Source organism: Lutra lutra, chromosome 5 (genome assembly GCF_902655055.1).
Source record: "Lutra lutra chromosome 5, mLutLut1.2, whole genome shotgun sequence".
NCBI classification, from domain to species: Eukaryota; Metazoa; Chordata; class Mammalia; order Carnivora; family Mustelidae; genus Lutra; species Lutra lutra.
This window is the reverse complement of record NC_062282.1, coordinates 36625862-36646734: the sequence shown is the minus strand read 5'-3', so window position 1 is coordinate 36646734 and position 20873 is coordinate 36625862. Positions and strand designations below refer to the sequence as shown.

The window sequence follows — 20873 nt, the reverse complement described above, 5'->3', positions numbered from 1 at the left end:
GGACAGGGAACTTGAATTTTAGAAGACAGTGATAGCTTAGTTTTTACACATAAAAATATGGCAGATCGATATTATATATCTATTATATATCTGTAATAGATATCATATATCTATTATATATCTATCATATATCATGTAGATATATGGCAGAAAGACAGCAAAACCAAAACACCTGGACAACATTTATAGCAAAACATTTATAACAAAACCAAATAGTTTTATAGCAAAACCTAAACGATAAATAGTTTGGGACAAACCTGTACCCACTGCAAGCCCTGTGTTTTCTGAACCTCTATGAAGGTTGAAGGAAGGAAATAATAAGAATCAGGTCATCTGATAGATCAGAGAAGAGGCAAACTTCCCACATAACCAATAGGTATATGCTGGAGAAGCAGCTGAAATTGGAATGGGATTTGCACAATCCAAGAGCAAGAGGTCTGAGGCAATTTCAGGTGGAAGAATGGTTGATCTCAGATCTGGGGCTGGAAGTACATATTAAGGGCTTGGAACAACTTGACATACCAGATAATAAGGAAATTATGAAAGACCACCAGGGTAATATAAAAAAGAACCAGGAGCCAACTTGAAGAAGCCAAGATGAGTTTCAAAAAGGATGAAAATTTCAACAAAGTCAAACTCAGAGGATGTTCAAATTTGAGTTCAGAATGATACAAAAAATGGTTAACCTCTGAAACTCATAATACTCAATTCCTTACCTTGAAACTTGGATAAATGAAAGAAATGAATCAGGTATTTACCCTGCTTTGCCTATATTATCTGAACCAATGTGTAGCCAAATAGTAGAGGAGGAAAAGAATGTCTTTATAAAACTGTAGAGTTAATACATGAAAAGGTAATGGTATTGTTAGAAAATCAACCTTTTACCACCACCATTCAATTAACGCATCTAGACGTTCAACATCAATGGTCACTAATGACAAGAAAGCGCAGAGCCAGATGTTGCATTTTCTTGATTAAAGAACACACACAGCTCTAGTTTTGCCAAGGGAATGGAATCTGAGTCTCATCTGGCCTCTGCGCCCGGGGGCCAAACTTGAGGAAATACGGAGGGCGGAGAAACATGCTGAACTTGTTACGTCGAGCACGTGTAATCCGCAAAATCCGGTGTTGGAGAATCAATGCGCCTGCCACCCAGGCTCTTCAGCAGATAAATAGTAAGGAAAAGAATGGGATGGAGGGAAATTTGTAGATTAAGAGACAGTCTGAAAGTGGAGGTTTGAGGCAGACCAAACTATGCAATTTAGGGGTGCGTAATTGAGATGAAACTATATAAAGAAGTTCAAGGAAACAACTATTGTGAAAGCAGAACTGTTATTTCAGAGGGTTCCCTGGGGGCTGTGATTGCGATGGTGCACCTGGCAGGTCTTCCTAGGGGTGGTGATAAAATTCTAGTTCTTGTCCTGAATGGTGGTTTCAAGGATGTTTGATTTATAATAAATCACTGGTTTCTGTATCTGTTTATTTTATAATAAAAAGTAAGAAAAAAAAGGGGAAGAGATCTTAATTTTCAAAAAGAAAGATCAGGATATGATGAAAGTGTAATACTACTATTTATCTTTCTGTTTTACTCACAGATCTGATTTAGATTTGGAGCAGAACCCTGAATATGCTAGGGCAACCAAGATAATGCAACTTTATGGTGGGGGAAATGACCCAGACACGATCTCACAAAAATCAGAACCTTAACTCTTTTAACTTGATTTGAGGAGATGCTCAATCCCTTTGAAGTTAGTCTGTAAAATTGGAGAGAATGTTATCTGTCTCCTTTGGGATGTTGTGATAATAAGATAATATATGAAAGAGGCTTGACACCTAGCCAATATTTAACAAATAGTAAATTCCCTTTTTAGTTTCTTTTTGTTATCCTCTTAGGTGATTAATGTATAAGTACAAATAAAAAATAGTGGTTTATTTGAAAGATATTGGATCATACTCACGAATTCACTCATTCAATAAATATTTACTGAGTGCTGAGTATGTTCTCAGGGAACACTAGGGGCTTTCGATGTAGGAAAGAATGAAACTACCAGTAACTGTCCTTCAGGGGATTTTTATCTAGTAAAGAAGGCAGGCACATAAGAATTTCACTGGAGAGAAAGAATGCCAATAGGGAAGTCGTACAGAAATGATAAGCCACTAAAGAAAATCATACATTGATTCTGTATTTACTCATCAGCTAAATTTTATAATTTTTATCTATTTCTGAGAGTTTTGTTGCAAACCATCACAGTAGTCAATATTTTTCCATGTATTTTGTTTGTTTGTTTTTTAAAAAAAGGTAATCACTGGGGTAAAATTATCTTAAATATTTAAACTTTAAGTCTTTATTAATCTGTTGTTACACTGTTGTGATTTAGAAAGCATAAAGTATTTTCAGTTGAGTTTTTAAAGTCAGTCAAGAATTATTTCAGAATTGTGTGTTTAAAAGATAGAAAAATACATTGGAAAATAGCAAAGGGATTTACTTGTTGACTAAATGTGGACTGCCTCTATGTTTCTTTTCTATGAAAAATAGATCTAATGTATATTCCTTCTGTATCAACACATCATGTTGGAAAGAGAGAAAAGCTCTTAACCTACTTTCCTATCTTCAATTTTTAACTTTATCATGCTTGTTAATTGCCTGGGTGTCCTTTAACCATCTATTTCCATGATTCTTTCCCAGAGGCTTGGTTTAATTTTAAAAGTTCAGTGTATTCAGCCCTAATTATGTGAGAGCTCACTGCAGGCAAACAGCAAGAGATAGTAATGACCAAAATGTATTCTTAAATCAGTGCGACAGATACCACAAGCACATTGCTGTAAACATTAATGACTAGGAACTATAACTATGTAAGGTAATATTTAGAAGCTAGTGATGTATGAAAATAAAATTCCTTCCTAGAAACATAACTTCACTAACTGTGACTTTTAAAATATATATGTTTTTGTGGTTTTACATTTTTTATTTCTCTTATCAAGTATTTAAACAAGGTCATCACCCCCACAGCCTCAAATTCTTTTATTTGCAATAACTAGACATGAAGTAGTTCTGCTTTATCTGGGTTTGAATGAAGCTCACAAAAAATGCTATCTGTGTGCCTAGAAATACTGCCCATGGTTTTCTTTGAAAGCATGCTACTATGTTGACTAAATGTCCACAGTAAATCAAGAATTTTAAGCATTTTTCATCACAGTTAGTTTTACATTAATTTAGTGGGGGAAAGAATTATTGTTGAAATGTTTTGACTGGTCGTGCATGGGACAAACAACAGTCAGTGATTTATTCTACAGAGCCAAAATGCAGGATTACCTGCTAAATTCTGTGTGCCAGACACTGTTTTAAGTGTCTTTATTTATATTATAGTACTGAATCCCTTGAGCGACTCTACAACAGCTATTACCTGTGTCATATTACAGTCCAGAAAACCAGATGATGGAACAGTTAGGTGGTCAGACTGCATCTATGTAGAGAAGCTTGGATTTGAACCCAAGGATCTGGCTCAAAGCCCAGGATCTTAACTACTTATCCCAGAGGAATTTAGTCATATCCTGACCCAGTTGACTCAGTCTTTTTCTCTGACTTGATTAAAAAATGTAGTGTTAGAATTTAAATATTCTTTTTCTGGTTATAAGAATCTGAGTTATTTAGGTGATGGTCTTGAGTGGAAAATGGTACCCCATTAGCCAAGAATTGACTCCATTTTTCTGAAAGTTCACTTCAGTTCACCATGTTGGATTGAATTCTATGTGTAAAAACCTCATTATTCCAAATGCTTACTTCTCTTTATAAAAAGCTAAACATTTGACAATAAAGAGTTAAGGGTAAATCTCAAGAAATAAAATGTTCTTATCCAGGCAGGCAACTAAGACAGGAATAAAATACAAAGCCCCCCCCCCCCTTTTTTTTGCTCTACTTAAGTTTAATACTTCAGAAAACATAAGAACTAGTGAAAACAATTCTATTTCCTAAAAATACTTTTAATTTCCTTTCTTTCTTCTTCTTTTTTTTTTTTTTGTATCCTTTTAAATGCTAGTGCTTACGTACCAGAATGAACAGACTATTCAAATGAAAATAGCAATGAAGAGCTGTACTCATAGTGAAGGCATTGGGATGTGTATGGAAATAGAAAGAAGCTGTAAAACTTTAGCTACAGATATTGTTCAGGAAGGATATAGCTATTGTGGCAAAAGGTCAATGTTTGCTGTTAGGTTGCAGTTTACAACCATATAAATATTATATAATAGATAGCTTATAAATTGGAGTTCATTAGAATGATAATGGATTACAATTCCTTGGGAAAATTAAAAGAGTTATTATTAGACTTTGAATCTACTGAAAAAAAAAGAAAGAAAAGAAAAGGCAGAGTGCTTGTGTGGCTCAGGTGATAAGCGTCTGCCTTAGGCTCAGGTCATGATGCCAGGGTCTAGGGATCCAGCCCCACATCCAGCTCCTTGCTCTGCAGGAAGTCTGCTTCTCCCTCTCCCACTTCCCCTGCTTGTGTTCCCTCTCTCTTTGTCAAATAAATAAATAAAATCCTAAAAAAAAAAAAAAAAGGCAGCGAAGAATGGCAAGAAACAATGTATGAGGTTTTATGTGGCAGATGTCTGAGAGATTTCCCTAGAACAACAGTCCTGTTGTACCTCTGAGATCATTCCGTCTGGTTTCTTGAGGTCTGATAGCAGGATGCTCCACCTAATGGAATCATTGTGTCCAAAAAGGATTATTTCATAATTCCCCATTACTTATTGGCACTGTGAAGCTTAGAAATAATCTAAGGAACCAAAATCCCAAACAGAATGAAACAAAACAGAGATACTAAAGGATGAAGGAAAGTGCTGAAACTTAACTCTTTAAAAATAGAGTTAATTTTGAGTTCTTGGAAAAATGAGGTAAGTGATGTTCTAGTGTTCAAAATCAGAATTTCTTAATAATGGATAATTCAAAAGTGTATTTCATCATTTATCCTCTCTTACTTAGGAGAATTTAAATTCTTTTTCTATGAGAAACATGCTTAAAACACTTTAATTTAAATAACACAAAATGAAACAAACTGGGACGCTTGGGTGGCTCAGTTGGTGAGCCACTGCCTTCGGCTCAGGTCATGATCCCAGGGTCCTGGGATCGAGTCCCACATCGGGCTCCTTGCTCAGCAGGGAGTCTGCTTCTTTCTCTGCCTCTGCCTGCCACTCTGCCTGCTTGTGCTCTCTCTTTCTCTCTCTGACAAATACATAAATAAATAAAATCTTCAAAAAAAAAAAAAAAACCAAACCTTTAGCTCTGAGTTATCTTGGATACTTTTAAAAAGAGGAATTTATATTTAGTCTCTCTCCCTTGCTTATCATTACTCCTAAGCCCTGCATTATCTGGCTTTCCATTTGAGCAGAACCCTGGAAGAATAACAAACAAAATAAAAAACACAACCAACCAACCAACCAACCAAACAATAAATCTTGTAAATGTCATTTAATTCCTTATTTCTTAACCTAGTAAACTCTCTTCAGACTTTATTTAATTTGAACACTTAATGTCACTTGACACTCCTTTTTGACTTCTCTGACCCTTCTCTCTTTATCGCTTTAATGTTATTGGTTCTCAAGGTCTAGCTTCAAGGTCTTTTCTCTCCTTACTGTACATAATTTCCTTGGGAAGTGCTGTCCATTACCATGCCTTGAACTGTCCTGCCTATTCTAGCCAGGCCATATTCCTTAGCATCAGATCGCAAACCCAGCTACCCCTTTGATATATTATGTCACCTTTGACTTGATGGGCAAAACTGCTGTCTGGTTTATGTTTCCTCAAGGACTGAGTGATTAATGATGTACTTAACACTAGATCTCATTATTTTAGGCTCCTATTTGTTCTTCTTTGACATTCAACCTGTGGTGCATAGGTTTGCACATGGGCATGAACACACACACACACTCCTACACACCCATACACACCCACACACAAGATTCACCATGCCTTACTTATTCTTCATCATCACTACCAAGGCTCAGGTCTATTTCCTCTCTTACTTTTCTTTTATAATCCATCCATCAGTTTCTAGTGTAGTCCACTTGTGTCTTCCAAACCAACACCATATTGTTCCTACTATATTTTGCTTGTTTTTTAAACATATATTTGTCTTTCATGTGTCTCTACTTTTATATGTTTTTTTCCAGCTATTTGATATGTCTAAGAATAGAACCAAAATTCAAAGCTAATAGACAACTTTAGTTGTCTATACTTTGAAGTTAAGCAGAGAAACAATGCTAGGTTACAGAGTTAAACTAGAGATAATAAAACATAGCCAGAGAGTTTGGAATGGAATTCAAGAGGCAGTGCTCTGAGAAATTCTCTGAAACTTAACAGATATGCAATTCAATTCAATACTGATTTATTAATAACGTAGTATGTGTCATCCCCTAAGCTAGACCCAGGATAGAACACTGAAAAGGCAGACAAAATATCCACAAATTTTTCGACACATAAATGACCATACCCTTTACTATGCATTCTCTTGGAATTTATTTATAATTTATATTCCATTATCTTGAGACTGCATTCATATTATGGCTATATTAGCCATTCTATTCTTCCCTCTGTTTTCCCAAAATTTCCCCAGAGCATCTATGTTTTACCTCTTCTGGTTTTGTTCCTTCCCCTACTATTTACCTGAATGGCATGAATGATATCCTCCAAACATAGCTTATGTTAAGCATGGTAAAATGTTTATTCTGATTTCCCTATGGAATTATACAAATCAAAATACAATGCAATTATAGTTATTTCATTTTATTTTAAATTACTTCTAATGTATGTGATACAATGTATCGGATTGATAAATAAAACTCTATAGGTCTATATAGATTTGCTTCTGCATGTGTGTGTTTCTAGAGCAAGGTTAGACTCCCATTTCTCTTTATGTAATGATAAGTTGCATATTAAAAATCTTGAAATTTTCCTGAAGTTCTCATAGACAATATAATGTAGACTTATGATGACAAAGGAGATCATACTGGAAAAGCTAAGTGATAAGTATATAAACATTTGAAACAAAGTGATGCTTCAAGAAAGAAATCTTCTGGAAATAAAGCTCATGTGTATAAAGCCCAGCCATGTTAAAATACACACACACACACATATGTGCATATGCATACTTTTTAAATCAGGTAAAGCAGCGAAGCCAGACACATACCTGCAGTGGGGAGCTCCCTATTTGTCTTGATCCAATTAGTGACTAACTGGGCTGAGTGTAGGCAAAGTTGTGCAGTATGAATAATCTGTGGTCTGCTCCCCAGGCTTTTCCTACAGCGTTTTTCTTTCTTCACTCCTCAATGTCTTTCCCATTAAAACAGAAAAGTATCTGGGACCAACCATTATTAACGGTATTTAGATTTAAGTATATACATCTTCTTTTTAAACTTACGTTTTTATATCTAATGGTAGAAAAGAAGTTTCACAGTGGAAAGAAGTGAGCAAATTACTGAATGCAGGTGGGTGACGGGAGCTGTGCAGAGATGACCCTTAAATAATATTTGGCTTGTTTGTCTCTTCTTGAAGGTAAAGCTGATTTAATGCTTTGGGATGATCCAGGGAGAGGTCAGAAGGTATAGTCAAGTATAACCAACAGGGCTGAGGATGAAGAACGTGTTTGTAGTACCATTCTTGACATGGTTGTGCAATTTCCCTCTAAGAGTTTAGCATCTCTGTGTACACAGAGAGCATTCAGATTGTAGCCTCTACCCACATTTGGGTTTGGCTGGAAGAGGTGTTGGAATGAAGGGTCACCAGTGACTCAGTGAGCCAGAGAATGCGAGCTCTAGATGATCCCCTATGAGATCTAGTGGGAAAGGAACAGCCATGAAAGGGAATGGGAAATGAATAGGAAATAGACATAATACAACTGGCAAATAAAGTGAGAGAGAGGACTTGGCTGGCCTAAGATATCTTAAGGGACAAAAGTTGGTTTCATTCTGCATCTAAATCTGGAGCAAAATTAGTATCAGACTTGGTATTTAGAGGGGTGCTGCAAATTATTGGAAGTATGGGCAGTATGTTCCTCCCAAGATGAAATTCAGAGTAATAAATGAGAGTAACAGTTCCAGAAAAGTTACCAAATCAAAATTTCCAGGAAATTATATTGTTACTTAATTATATTTTTCAAGTAGCAATAATTTTTTGGGACACATATATTCAACATATAGTAGGTGCTTTTGTATCCATGCATCTCTTATTGAAAATGCATTCATTCTGTACTTTCTTATTTTAAATCCCAGAATAATTTTTAGTTGTACTCAAAATATACATATACATATATATATATATATATATATATATATATATATATATACATATATTTTTTTAAAGATTTTATTTATTTGAAGGAAAAAGAGAATGAGTGGAGACAGGCAGAGAGAGAGGGAGAAGCAGATCCCCTGCTGAGCAGAAAGCCCTGCTCAAGCATTGATCCTAGGACTTGAGATCATGACCTGAGCCAAAGGCAGATACTAACTGACTGAGCTACCCAGGTGCCCCATACTCAAAATATATTAACGAAATATTCAGTTTTCATGATTATTGAAAAATTTTGTCAATTTGTAACATCACTTCCTGATTTATATGTAATGACTAAAAGTATAGGTAATGTTAAGTTGATTCTAGGAGATGGAAGAGGGCACAAAAGTTAAGTTATAGCTAATAAAAATTATTACTATTAATCCTGGTTTTAATGACAAATATATTTTTTTATTTCATTATTACAAAACTCTGTTAGAGATTTTAAGGTAAGCTTAACATAAAATTATGAACAAATATGATAAATTATGTAAATAGAAGATATTCAATAGAGAAGAAATATATTTTTTTGTGAAATGCATGTTTCCCTCTTTTTATTCATTATCCTTTTGTCAAACAATTTAATAATTTTCTCCTTAGAGAGTTCTATGGAACTTAAAATATATATAGACCTCTAAGTACTCCTCATACAATAGTTTTAAAATTAATTAAATTCTAATTGGAGATATTTAAAATTTTTTGAGTATTTAACCCAAAGAGTTAGTTTACATTGTTCATAGCAAGCAGTTTGGTTTAAGGCAAATTTGTGTATATGTACAGATTAAAAGACAATGAAAATTTGCATTTTAGTTTTAAAATATAAACATAACTATCTCATGGAAAGTTTAGTACAATGCCTAAAAGATCTTCATTTATTATTTAAATGTCTTCGTTGTTTCTTTAAAGTGAAAAGAATTTTTGCCTTAAACATTAAAAATCACTTAAAATGTGAAATAAATAGTGGGAAATCATTCAGGGGAATATGTGTATTCATACTTGAAATTGTGAGTAATGAAGTAATACTTAGTACTAAAATGATTCTGCTGTGCCTTTCGTATGCTAGAGAGTGTGAGGTCAAGTTTGTGATGGTTGCTTAGGGGTCTATTTTAGAATGTCTTATCAGTTGGTTGTAGCTATAGAAAACTTTATTTGAAGACACATGCATTTCTCTATCACCTCTAACCCTCCATTTGTGATGCTGATATAAGCAAAGAATTGTGCTATTTGAAAAGCCACTAATGACTAGGGATGCTTGGGTAGAATTTGAAAAGATAACCTAAAGAGCTCCCAATGCCAAAGATGGAATAATTAAGCAACTAAATAAAAGGGAGTATTGAATTTTAACCCACAGTATAAAATAAGTATCCATGAATCCATACTGATGTAGATAAACAACTAAATCAATCCACAAGTGGAGAAGAGACAAATCTCTCATGTCAAAAAATTCCAAATAATTTATGTAGATACTCAACCCTCAAGGAAGTGTACTATAATTCCCTATTCCTCAGTTGAGCACTGCCAGTAGTGACTTCTTTTATTTATTTTATTTTATTTTATTTTATTTTATTTTATTTTAGTGACTTCTTTTAAAGAAAGTGAAAATAGGAATAACTTTACAGTTGAGAAACCTGACCAACTTGCCACAGCGAGGTGACCAAGATTAACAGTGATAAAGTCATGTTGCTAGTCATGTACTCTTGACATGATGTGGTCTCCATCTCTGTGGTCTTCCTCCACAAAACCCATAACCCCAGTCTAGGCATGAGAAAAACATGAGACAAATTCCAATTTTGAGAATATTTTACAAAATACCTGACCCATAGTCCTTAAAAATGTCAAGGTCATCAATATTAAGAATAGTCCAAGAAACTGTCCCAACCAGTAGGAACTGAGACATGACAACAAAAGTGTATAATATAGTATCCTGGATAAGATACTGGAATAGAAAAAGGACATTGGTAAAAATAGGGACAATTACAAAAAGTATAGACTTTAGTTGATAATATTCTATTAATATGAGTTTATTACTAATGAAGCGAAGATGTAAAAATAAGGAAACTGGGTTGTGAAGTACGTGGGAACTCACTATCTTTGTAATTATTTATAAATTTAAAACTATCCTAAAGCAAAGGTTTATTTAAAAGATAACCAAAACAATTTTTAATAACCAGAGACCTACAGAGCATGGCAGAAGCTACAAGCCTTTCTAATTTAACAAAATCTAATCTTTTACATAATATTTCTCTTTATTTTTTATGACACCATTTGTATTTCTGTGTTGTTTAATATGGCAACTTTCTGTCCCAAACACACAGACCAAAATATATTTACTTACTCTAGTTTGTTATTTTGAATTAAGTTCTTAACCAGTTTTTTATTACTTCATGGAATTCTGTTCTTTTGATCCAAATTGTGTTGATAATATATTTATTTATGGTTTGCAGATGTATACCAGCAATACACGTAATGTTGATATATGTCCTCTGAAAACACACTGTGACTAGTCAGGCTCACTGAGGCTTGAGGAAGATTTTACCGTCTATTGATTCTAGCTTTTGAAGGTCATTATCATGATGTTAAAAATAACATTATTTTAGAAACACAACATTTTATAAAAGATGAGTATAATAAAATAACTTCTAGCACTTTCTGCACAAACATACCAATAATTAAGGCAGCCCTTGTGCATAGTAGATATGTGTCTTGGTAGGATGCTCACATTTAGTCTGAGGCACAAGCCTGAGTGGTCCACACAGTGCTATGATGTCTTATGACTGGTCAAATGCTTTCCAGTAGTCAACTAATTGAAACAGGTAGATGTAGTATTCAACAGAGAGGTGCACAACATTCTTTCTTTCTTTTTTCCTCCCATTTCCTCATGACATTTTTGAAATTAGGAGTGATAGCGTTTTAAAATGTAGAGTTTAACTAAACAATTTTTAACACTTACTTGACATAAACCTCTTTGTTTTATGGATTATAAATTTTGAATCAGCTTTTTTTTTAAAGATTTTTATTTATTTATTTATTTGACAGAGAGAGAGATCACAAGTAGAGAGGCAGGCAGAGAGAGGGGGGGAGGCAGGCTCCCTGCCGAGCAGAGAGAACCCGATGCGGGGCTCAATCCCAGGACCCTGAGACCATGACCTGAGCCGAAGGCAGAGGCTTTAACCCACTGAGCCACCCAGGCTCCCCTTGAATCAGCTTTAAAAAACGTTTTATGTTCTATGTTAGATTTAGCAGCTTTGCAAGAAGAAACTACTTGCAGGTAGCAATAGCAAGTTCTCTGCCGTCTCTGACTCATTTGTATTAGTAGTAATTCAGGGCAGAAGCAGTCTTTTTTTTTTTTTTTTTTTTTTAAAGATTTTATTTATTTAGTTGACAGAGAGAGACACAGTGAGAGAAGGAACACAAGTAGAGGGAGAGGGAGAGGAAGAAGCAGGCTTCCTGCTTAGCGGGGAGCCTGATGCGGGGCTCCATTGCAGGACCCTGTGGATCATGACCTGAGCTGAAGGCAGACACTTGATGACTGAGCCACCCAGGCACCCCCATAAAGAAATAAACAGTCTTAATGTTTAACTATTGTTTATAGTGAAATACTTTGCTCAAAGTTTTACTATTAAAGTGAGTATACTGAATTGAATAATTATATCACACCTGGAGTTGGTTCCACCTTCATGACTTTTTTCTTAAGTAGTAGTTATTAAAGAATATTACACTTATTCTGGTTCCTCCAGCATCACCACCATGAAGAAAGTGGTTGAACTGCTCTGGCTGGAACCTAGGCTCAATGATGTGAAGGTCTCCCCAGCAGCTGCAGATGGGAAACAATTCTGTCCACAGAATGCTTCACATGACCCCCCTGGTAACTGGAGTATTTTCAAGAGTGAATCCTTTCAGACCCCAGAAAGTCTGTACCTTTTTGTAGTAAAATGAATACTTCAGATGGTTTTCTAAACCACTTTTCATGGACCAGTGGACTAAATTTGAAGCCTGTACAAAAGCTTATCCTTATAACGTGTTGTACTATATAAGCTTCTACCTCTGTCAGTCCTGAACATCTGGCTCTCTGAACTTTCATTCATGTCTTTTTCACAAGGGTAATTATTTTATATACACTGGCAGCAACACACAGTAGAAGACTTATTATAAAAGTTTTTTGATGAAAAAAAGAGTATGCACTTATCAAAACTTACTCAACTTGTAACTATTGAGTTATTACTATATATAACCATGCACTAGGTGCTAAAATTTATCCAAAGAAAAACTACATGAAATCTTAATCTCTGGGGCCTTAGAGTGTATTGGAGGTGTGAGGGTTTAGGGATGAAGCATTTATATAAGTTACTTTAATAATATATATACTATATATAGTGTGTGTGTGTATATATATACACACACACATGTATATGTGTATAAGTATGTATATGTATATAGCACGTGGGTGGCTCAGTTGATTAAGCATCTGCCTTCATTCAGCTCAGGTCATGATCTTGGGGTCCTGGGATTGAGTCCCATGTTGGGGCCCCCTCCTTAGCGGGGAGTCTGCTTGTCCCTCTCCCTCTATCCCCTCCCCCTTCCCTTGCCCCCCCCGCTTGTATTCTCTCTTGCTAGCTCTCTCTCTCTCAAATAAATAAATAAAATCTTAAAAATAGATATATACATATAATGTCAGATAATCTAATGCATGTTGAAAATGCTTTTCTGGTAATGGACTTTAGGGTTACTAGAACAGAGTGATTATTTCAAGCTGGAAAGTTTCAGAGAGTGAATGAAAGGAGGTGGTATTTGAGCTGGACTTTGATGAGAGATGGAATTTGGGAGGTGGAGATAGGAGAAAACCGACATTTTAAGCACATAAGAACAACATGGGTGATAATAGAAAGGAAAGGGTAGTGGGAGATATTAAGGTAGGTATATGGAAAATCAGTTTTTCTTTTTCAAAAATGAGAGATAGGCTTGGATTTTCTGATTGAGAATGCATTTGATAGATGTTTAAGTACAAGTATTGCCACTTTCTAAGGAATTAAAATACTTGCTATTATATGAAAAATAATTTGATTATATGGCTTAAAATGTGATCTAGGGTCATTAACTTCCGTGTATCATCCATTGTTTTAGTTTCTATTGTAAATGATGTGAAATTTAGGAATATTTATTTGAATCCATTTTGTCATGTGCTGTTTATTTAGCTTTTTTTTTTTTCAATAAAACTGATTTCGGAGGAAATCCCCTTATTGTGCATAAATACATTGTAATTTAATGCATTCTAGAGTTATGTGGGTATATGCGTTGCTCATATATTTTGCAAAACATGCATTAAAAGGAGGATTTAATCATTTTCTGGAAAAAAATGAGATTTCCCCCCAGCAGATAAATCCTGTGGTAATAGAGCTTATGTTTGATGTAGATCAAACATTAGGGACATTTATGTTTGCAAGTTATAGCACAGTAACTGGATGCTTCCTTGGGTTTGAGTAGTGTAGGAACCTGACAATTTACAAATTTATCCCATTAAAATGCATGGTTCAGAATTATGTAATATCCTAATGGAAGATGACTTCCTCCTAGCAACCTCCATCTTGAGGACTAATGCCTATATTCCTTATGGAAAATGCACTGCTTGTGTATAAGCTCCTTTGAAAGCAATATTTTAAAGAAGCTGAGGGCCTGAACCAGGAATTAAAATTCTCTTCTAGTTTCCATGGTTTAAAAAATATGGAATGTGTTGGATTTAGAATGTGGCAATTAACTTTTTTTCAGGAAAAAAAAGCTCCAATAAAGCATAATTTGAAGATTCAAGGCTTCCCCCCCTCTTCTATGTTCCTAAATTTGCCTTTCCTTCTTTTTCTTCAGTCTGTGTGAACTGAATATATCACATCTAGGATTCAAAGAAAATTTCTCTACTTTGGTCTATGTCCCATTTTCCCCCCTCATCTACAACTTCATTTCCCATGTCTTTATTCTTCATACCTATTTTTATTAATAGTTTCCATACTATCAGCTTCCATATATGGTTAGATTTCTCCTAGCCTCAAAAAGTAGAAAACAAACATATAAATATATATACTTTCACTTCCTCAATCACAGAGGGAGATGAGGAACACTGTAAAGCTATCTACATAAATAAAATATAAAAAATTAGCTATTTGTTCTTCATACTACCACACTACCATTGCTTTTATAATGGTAACCTATTTTTGCATGATCAATCCAAAACTTTATTCTCCATCTTCATTTTTCTAAAATTTTGAGCATCATTTCTCATACATTTCCTAGTTTTATCTGTGTGTGTGTTTTAACTTGTGCCGCTCTGTGAACTTTCTGCTCTCATCATTAACCTCTATTCATTTCTCCTACACTCACCCCTCCACCTCTGCTCACATGATTGCTAAATTAGCACCTCCACTCCTGATCCCCAGTTTACCTACACGTAGACACTTTTTTTTTTTTTCAACTGAAACAGAGCATTTTTACCAGGTGTTCTAGCCATCTTCAAAATGAATTTATGTCCAAAAGTGAATGAAATCTTACCTAAAATTCGGTCTTCCCAATTTTCATTCCTCTACCTGGCCTTACCTTTAACACCTTTATTCTGTATTCTCAAGTTGTAAAACTTAGAATCATCTTCCGTTTCCACCTTCCTTCTATTTCTGCACTAGATACTGTTGCAAAGTAGAACTTCTTGCCTCTTCTTTATTCCCACAATGTCCAACCTAGTCACCTCATATGACCATCACCTCCTTCTAACTGAACTCGCATTTCATTCCAATTTATCATTTACATAGCTTTCACAGCAAATTTTCAAAATAATAATAAAAAAAAGTCTTATTTCAGTATGCTGCTCATTTTTTCAAGAATTTCCAAATCTCCCTAGTGCATTCTGTATTGACTCCAAATTCTTCTGGCCACTTTTAAATTCCTTTGTAATGGAGCCCCACTGTACCTATTTCTCTCTATTTTCAGCTTCTCTCCAGAATACACTCTTGCTCTGCAAGTGTTGATTTCTGCCCAGCCTCTCAAATGCTTTTACACTTCTTCACATATTAGTGTCTTTTGTTTCTCTTGTCCTTTTTGTTTCATGTGTCCCAAATCTTACCTGTCAGATTAGCTTCATCAACCCTTTTGCTCTCCCTTCAAAGCAGGTGTGTTGTTTGTCATCAGCCACATTTTTAGGAATTCATCACAAAGCATAGTAGTAATTTTTGGCTGGGCCTTGGAAAATCAACCAGCTGTTAAGATCAATTATCCAGTCATTCACACTCATTTCATCACTCATTTCACTTCTGTGCATATGGTTCTTAAACTAGCATCACTGCTCATCATCCTCTTGTTGGGTGAAGAACTAGGCCATGCCCATAAAGATGAATGAATCTTTATACACATTTTATGTGAAGACAACACTAAAGCTTTGGGAACGTTTAGATAATCAAAAGGCACATTTTCAAGATTTGGCTAGTAGAATAGATATTGAAATGTCTGTATTATCACATAAGAGAAATTATATTTTCAGGTTAGATATTTTTCACCCATAATTTTTTTTTAAGATTTTATTTATTTATTTGACAGAAAGAGGGTCAGTGAGAGAGGAAACACAAGCAGAGGGAGTGGGAGAGGGAGAAGCAGGCTTCCGGCTGAGCAGGGGGCCCGATATGGAGTTCTATTCCAGGACCCTGGGATCATGACCTGAGCTGAAGGCAGACACTTGATGACTGAGCCACCCAGGTGCCCCATCCATAATTTTTTAATAATTCCATTAATTTTAAGGTCATTCTTCTGCCATTTAAGCTCTAAGTTTTCCAGTGAAGACAGTGATTCTCCATAACTCTTGAGGGTAGGAGAGAACAATAACATCATCAATAACTAAAACTACTTCTATTTATCTTGATACAATTTACATTCTAGTTGAATTAAGTTGGTTTTCCAAGGCTTCATTCATTTAATCATTCATCAATAAGACAAATATATTTGGAGCACCTGCTATCTGCCAGAAATAAGTCATATGCTGAAGCTACAGTCTCTGTATCTACTCTCTTTGGGACTTTCCTAATCCATCCCTCCCCCCAATCTGAAATGCTGTTTCTAGCCCTACCTCATTTTCATCTGTCAGAATTGCTGGATCAGCTAAGTGTCACTTTACTGCAGTTTCTTCCAGGCCCCTGAACTAAGTGTCCTGAACTCTGTTCTCTGTTTCCTTCTTTCCTGAATTTCTAGAGTGCTTTGTTTATGTTCTTAATTATCATCTGAATTGATCATGTTGTACCTTGTATTTTAGTTTTATTCACACATCGTATACTTGTCATGATGTCTTACAAAGTATAAAAGATGAAACATTTTTTTGAATTGAAATAAAATTTTGTTGGATTGAAGTGAGAAATATGCACTACCAATACTGTGTTTAAGTGAATTATTCAAACATAGCATTTCACACTGATCAGTATAATTACATGATGACTTGTCCTCCCTTGGCTCAGGTTATTGGAATCTAGCTTAATGACAGATAATACAAATATGTGTTTATTCCTAAAACTGAATCTTATGAAATATTCAGCATTCATTTTAGAAAAATTTCCTTATCACAATGATGCAAGTAAATGACAGAGAAATTTATTATTAAGATATGTAAAGAGCTACATGAACTAAATGTAAAGACCTTTCTTGGATTAGTCACTCCATAATTCTTAGAAAGATGTTTCTTCACAGTCTCTATGCCAAGTCACCATCTCCTTCTCTCAGAGATTTCCATCCCAGCCTCATTTCCTGGTTCATATTTTCGTTGCCTAAGAGTGGACTTGGCTCATGACCATCACTTTGGCTCTTTCCTGCTTTCTGTCTATATCATTTCCCCCTTGGAGAACTCATATTCTCCCAAGAGTAGTTTCAGTTTTCAAATCTATGCAAAAACTCTTAAAGTTGTTTCCTTAGCCCTGGCATCCCTTCTGAATTCTAGAATAGTATAGTCCCAACTGTCTTCCATCATGCAAATATGAAACATATTAAACTCATTATATCCAAAATGGAATTTATAATCTTCCCCACATCTACTGCAAAGCTTCCATGCTATCATTTTCTAGTTTCTTTGATTTAAGTCACAGTTTCATTTGACTCTCTTAGCTTCCTTTTTCTTGAATCCAGACAGTCCCACATTATTTTTCCTTCACAAGAAATTTTTACTCCCTTCATTTCTGCCTTCCCCAAGTTAGTTTTCATATTAAACTTCTTAAAAATTGTTTTCGTACCCTCAGTTTCTTGCTCTGACATACACATATCTCCTATAATGTAAAACTCTTAGATTTGAGAAGATTGTTGGAGCCTGTCTTGGTTCAGTTTCTACAAGGAAGAAGATAGATACCCAGAGAGAGGCAGTTTTCTCAAGATTATAAGGTCTAGCTAGGTAATACTAAATACCTGAGGTTAAGCACCTGTGCATCCAATCTAATCCTTCTGCCCTGTCACACAGCTTAGGTGTTTTGTTTTTTTTTTTTTAAGATTTTATTTATTTATTTGACAGAGATCACAAGTCAGCAGAAAGGCAGGCAGAGAGAGAGAGGGGGAAGCAGGCTCCCTGCCAAGCAGAGAGCCCCATGCGGGGCTTGATCCTAGGGTCCTGGGATCATGAGCCAAAGGCAGAGGTTTTAACCCACTGAGCCACCCAGGCACCCCCACACTGCTAAGTTTTAAGTAGGTTTTTTTGTTTGTTTGTTTGTTTCCCTAAGACCAAGAAATTGTTTTGGTCAATAATAAACACAAATATGACATAAATATTGCAAGATAATAGCAGACTTATTTTTCTATAAAGTTGTTTTAAAGTAGAACAATGGAGTTGGAAAGTATTAAGGCAAAAAGTCAACATTAGGCTTATTAAATAAGACTCCTGCTACTCAATAGAATGCTTGATTGCCTGCTAATATCCATAAAGCTTAGAACTAAGTAAGTAGATACCACCTGTCCAAATTATGGATCTGGTATCTAGGATGCGTTTTCAGTAGTACATATTTAGAGGGGAGGCAGAGATAAGTACATAGTTTTGCATTTGTGATGATCTATTTTGAGAATTAATACCAATTATTTTCTATAAAAACACTCTGATGCATATAAGGAAAATTATCCTATGGCTTTAGCATAAAGAGTATTGCTTTTTTATGTGAAAATACTGATTAATATAAATCAAAATAAATACAATGTATAACATGATCCTGGAAAGATCCCTGGGTTAGTTACCAGAAAACCTGGCTTCAAGTCTTACATGCCACTATCTAGCTGAGTGATTTTGGCTAAGGCACATACTATTTTGTTTTAGGTTTCTCATCTTAAAAATAAAGCTAATAAAACATTTTTGTATGTTTCACAGAACTGTTGAGTAAATACAATGAAAATGATTACTATGAAAATACTTTATGAATACCAAGTTGTTTTATAGCAATTGGGAAATAGCTATTATTTGACAAACTCTTACAATGTTATAGTAGTTTGACAAAATAGAGCTATAATACTGATTTACCTGATCAGTATTAGTTCCTAGAATTTCATCAATTCAGGATATTCTAGAAATGTTTGTGTTGATAACTTGCAGAGCATTTTACATTGATCCTAAGCATTTTTCTTTTAACACATGTTTTATAATTTAATTTGATGTGACTTTGTTAATGGCATCAATCTCTGCTAATGTTTTCCCTACAGTATGCTTGACATTGTACTTATATTTAAAATGTCTCAACTCTGTTATTTTTCTTGATATGTTTTGGAAAACCCAGTAGCTTTCAATGTGATGGGGTTTGTCATTCTAAAATAATACCTTTATTTCTTTTAAAATCTGACACATATATTTTACTCATAGGAGGACTAACATAAGACAAATGTCTATGAAACAAATAGTTTTCCCTTGGATTTAAAAAAACAATTGAGTATGGTTGACACACAATGTTACAGTAGTATCAGGTGTATGACACAGTGATTCGACATCTCCATACATTATACTATATTCACCAAATAGTATAGCACCACAGATGGTGTAGCTACCATCTGTCATCTGCAGTGCTATTACAATATCATTGACTGTATTCCCTATGTTGTACCTTTTGTTCTAACAACCTGTTCATTCCAAAACTGGAACCCTGTATCTCCCACTCTCGTTTAAACCATTTTGCCCATCTTCCTACCCTCCCCCCCTTTCCTCTGGCAACCATCAGTTCTCTCTTTTTATAACCATCAGTTCTCTGTTTTTATAGGTCTGATTCTGTTTATTGTTTGGATGTTTATTCTTTTTTTTTTAACTTCATTTTATTAGAATGTCTTAGTGCTGGTCATTTTTGTTTTGTTTTTATTTAAATTCAATTAATTAATATATAATGTATTATTGATTTCAGAGGTAGAGGTCAGTGATTCATCAGTCTTATATTATACCCAGTGCTCATGCCCTCCTTAATGTCAGTCACCCAGTTCCCCATTGCCCCCTCCAACAAACCCTCAGTTTGTTTCCTATGATTAAGAGTCTCTTATGGCTTGTCTCCCACTCTGATTTCATCTTGTTTTATTTTTTCCTCTCTTCCCCTATGATTCTCTGTTTTGTTTCTTAAATTCCATGTATCAGTGAGATCATATGATAACTGTCTTTCTCTGATTGGCTTAATTTCGCCTAGCACAATACCCTTTAGTTACAGCCACGTCATTGCAAATGGCAAGATTTTATTTTTTTTTAAAGATTTTATTTATTTATTTGACAGAGAGAGAGAGATCACAAGTACACAGAGAGGCAGGCAGAGAGAGAGGGGGAAGCAGGCTCCCTACTGAGCAGAGAGCCCGACGTGGGGGTTGATCCCAGGACCCTGGGATCATGACCTGAGCCGGAGGCAGAGGCTTAACCCACTGAGCCACCCAGGCGCCCAAGATTTCATTTTTTGATGGCTAAGTAGTATTCCATTGTGTATCTATACCACATCTTCTATATATATTTATTTGTCGATGGACATCTGTGCTCTTTCCATAGTTTGGCTATTGTGGACATTGCTGCTATAAACATTGGGGTATAGGTGCCCCTTTGGATCACTACATTTGTACCTTTGAGGTAAATACCCAGTAGTGCAATTGCTGGGTCATAAGGTAGCTCTATTTACAACTTTTTGAGGAAGCTCCATACTGTTTTCCAGAGTGGTTGCACCAGCTTGCATTCCCACCAACAGTGTAGGAGGATTCCCCTTTCTCCACATCCTTGCCAACATCTGTCATTTCCTGACTTGTTAATTTTAGCCATTCTGACTGGTGTGGGATGGTATCTCATTGTGGTTTTGATTTGTATTTCCCTGACGCTGAGTGATGTTGAGTGTTTTTTCATGTGTGTGTGTTGGCCATATGGATGTCTTCTTTGGAGAAATGTCTATTCTTGTCTTCTGCCCATCTCTTGACTGGATTATTTGTTCTTTGGGTATTGAGTTTGATAAGTTCTTTATAGGTTTCAGGTACTAGCCCTTTATCTGATAAGACATTTGCAAGTATCTTCTCCCATTCTGTCGGTTATCTTTTGGTTTTGTGGACTGTTTGCTGTGCAAAAGCT

General features: G+C 35.2%; 1 protein-coding gene and 1 pseudogene across 1 annotated transcript in view; both read left to right on the top strand.

Moving 5' to 3' along the window:
• Positions 1-20873, top strand: part of HCN1 (hyperpolarization activated cyclic nucleotide gated potassium channel 1) — a 416455-nt gene that overhangs the window by 13389 nt on the left and 382193 nt on the right. The window lies entirely within an intron of this gene.
• Positions 381-12251, top strand: LOC125100171 (guanine nucleotide-binding protein G(I)/G(S)/G(O) subunit gamma-4-like; annotated as a pseudogene).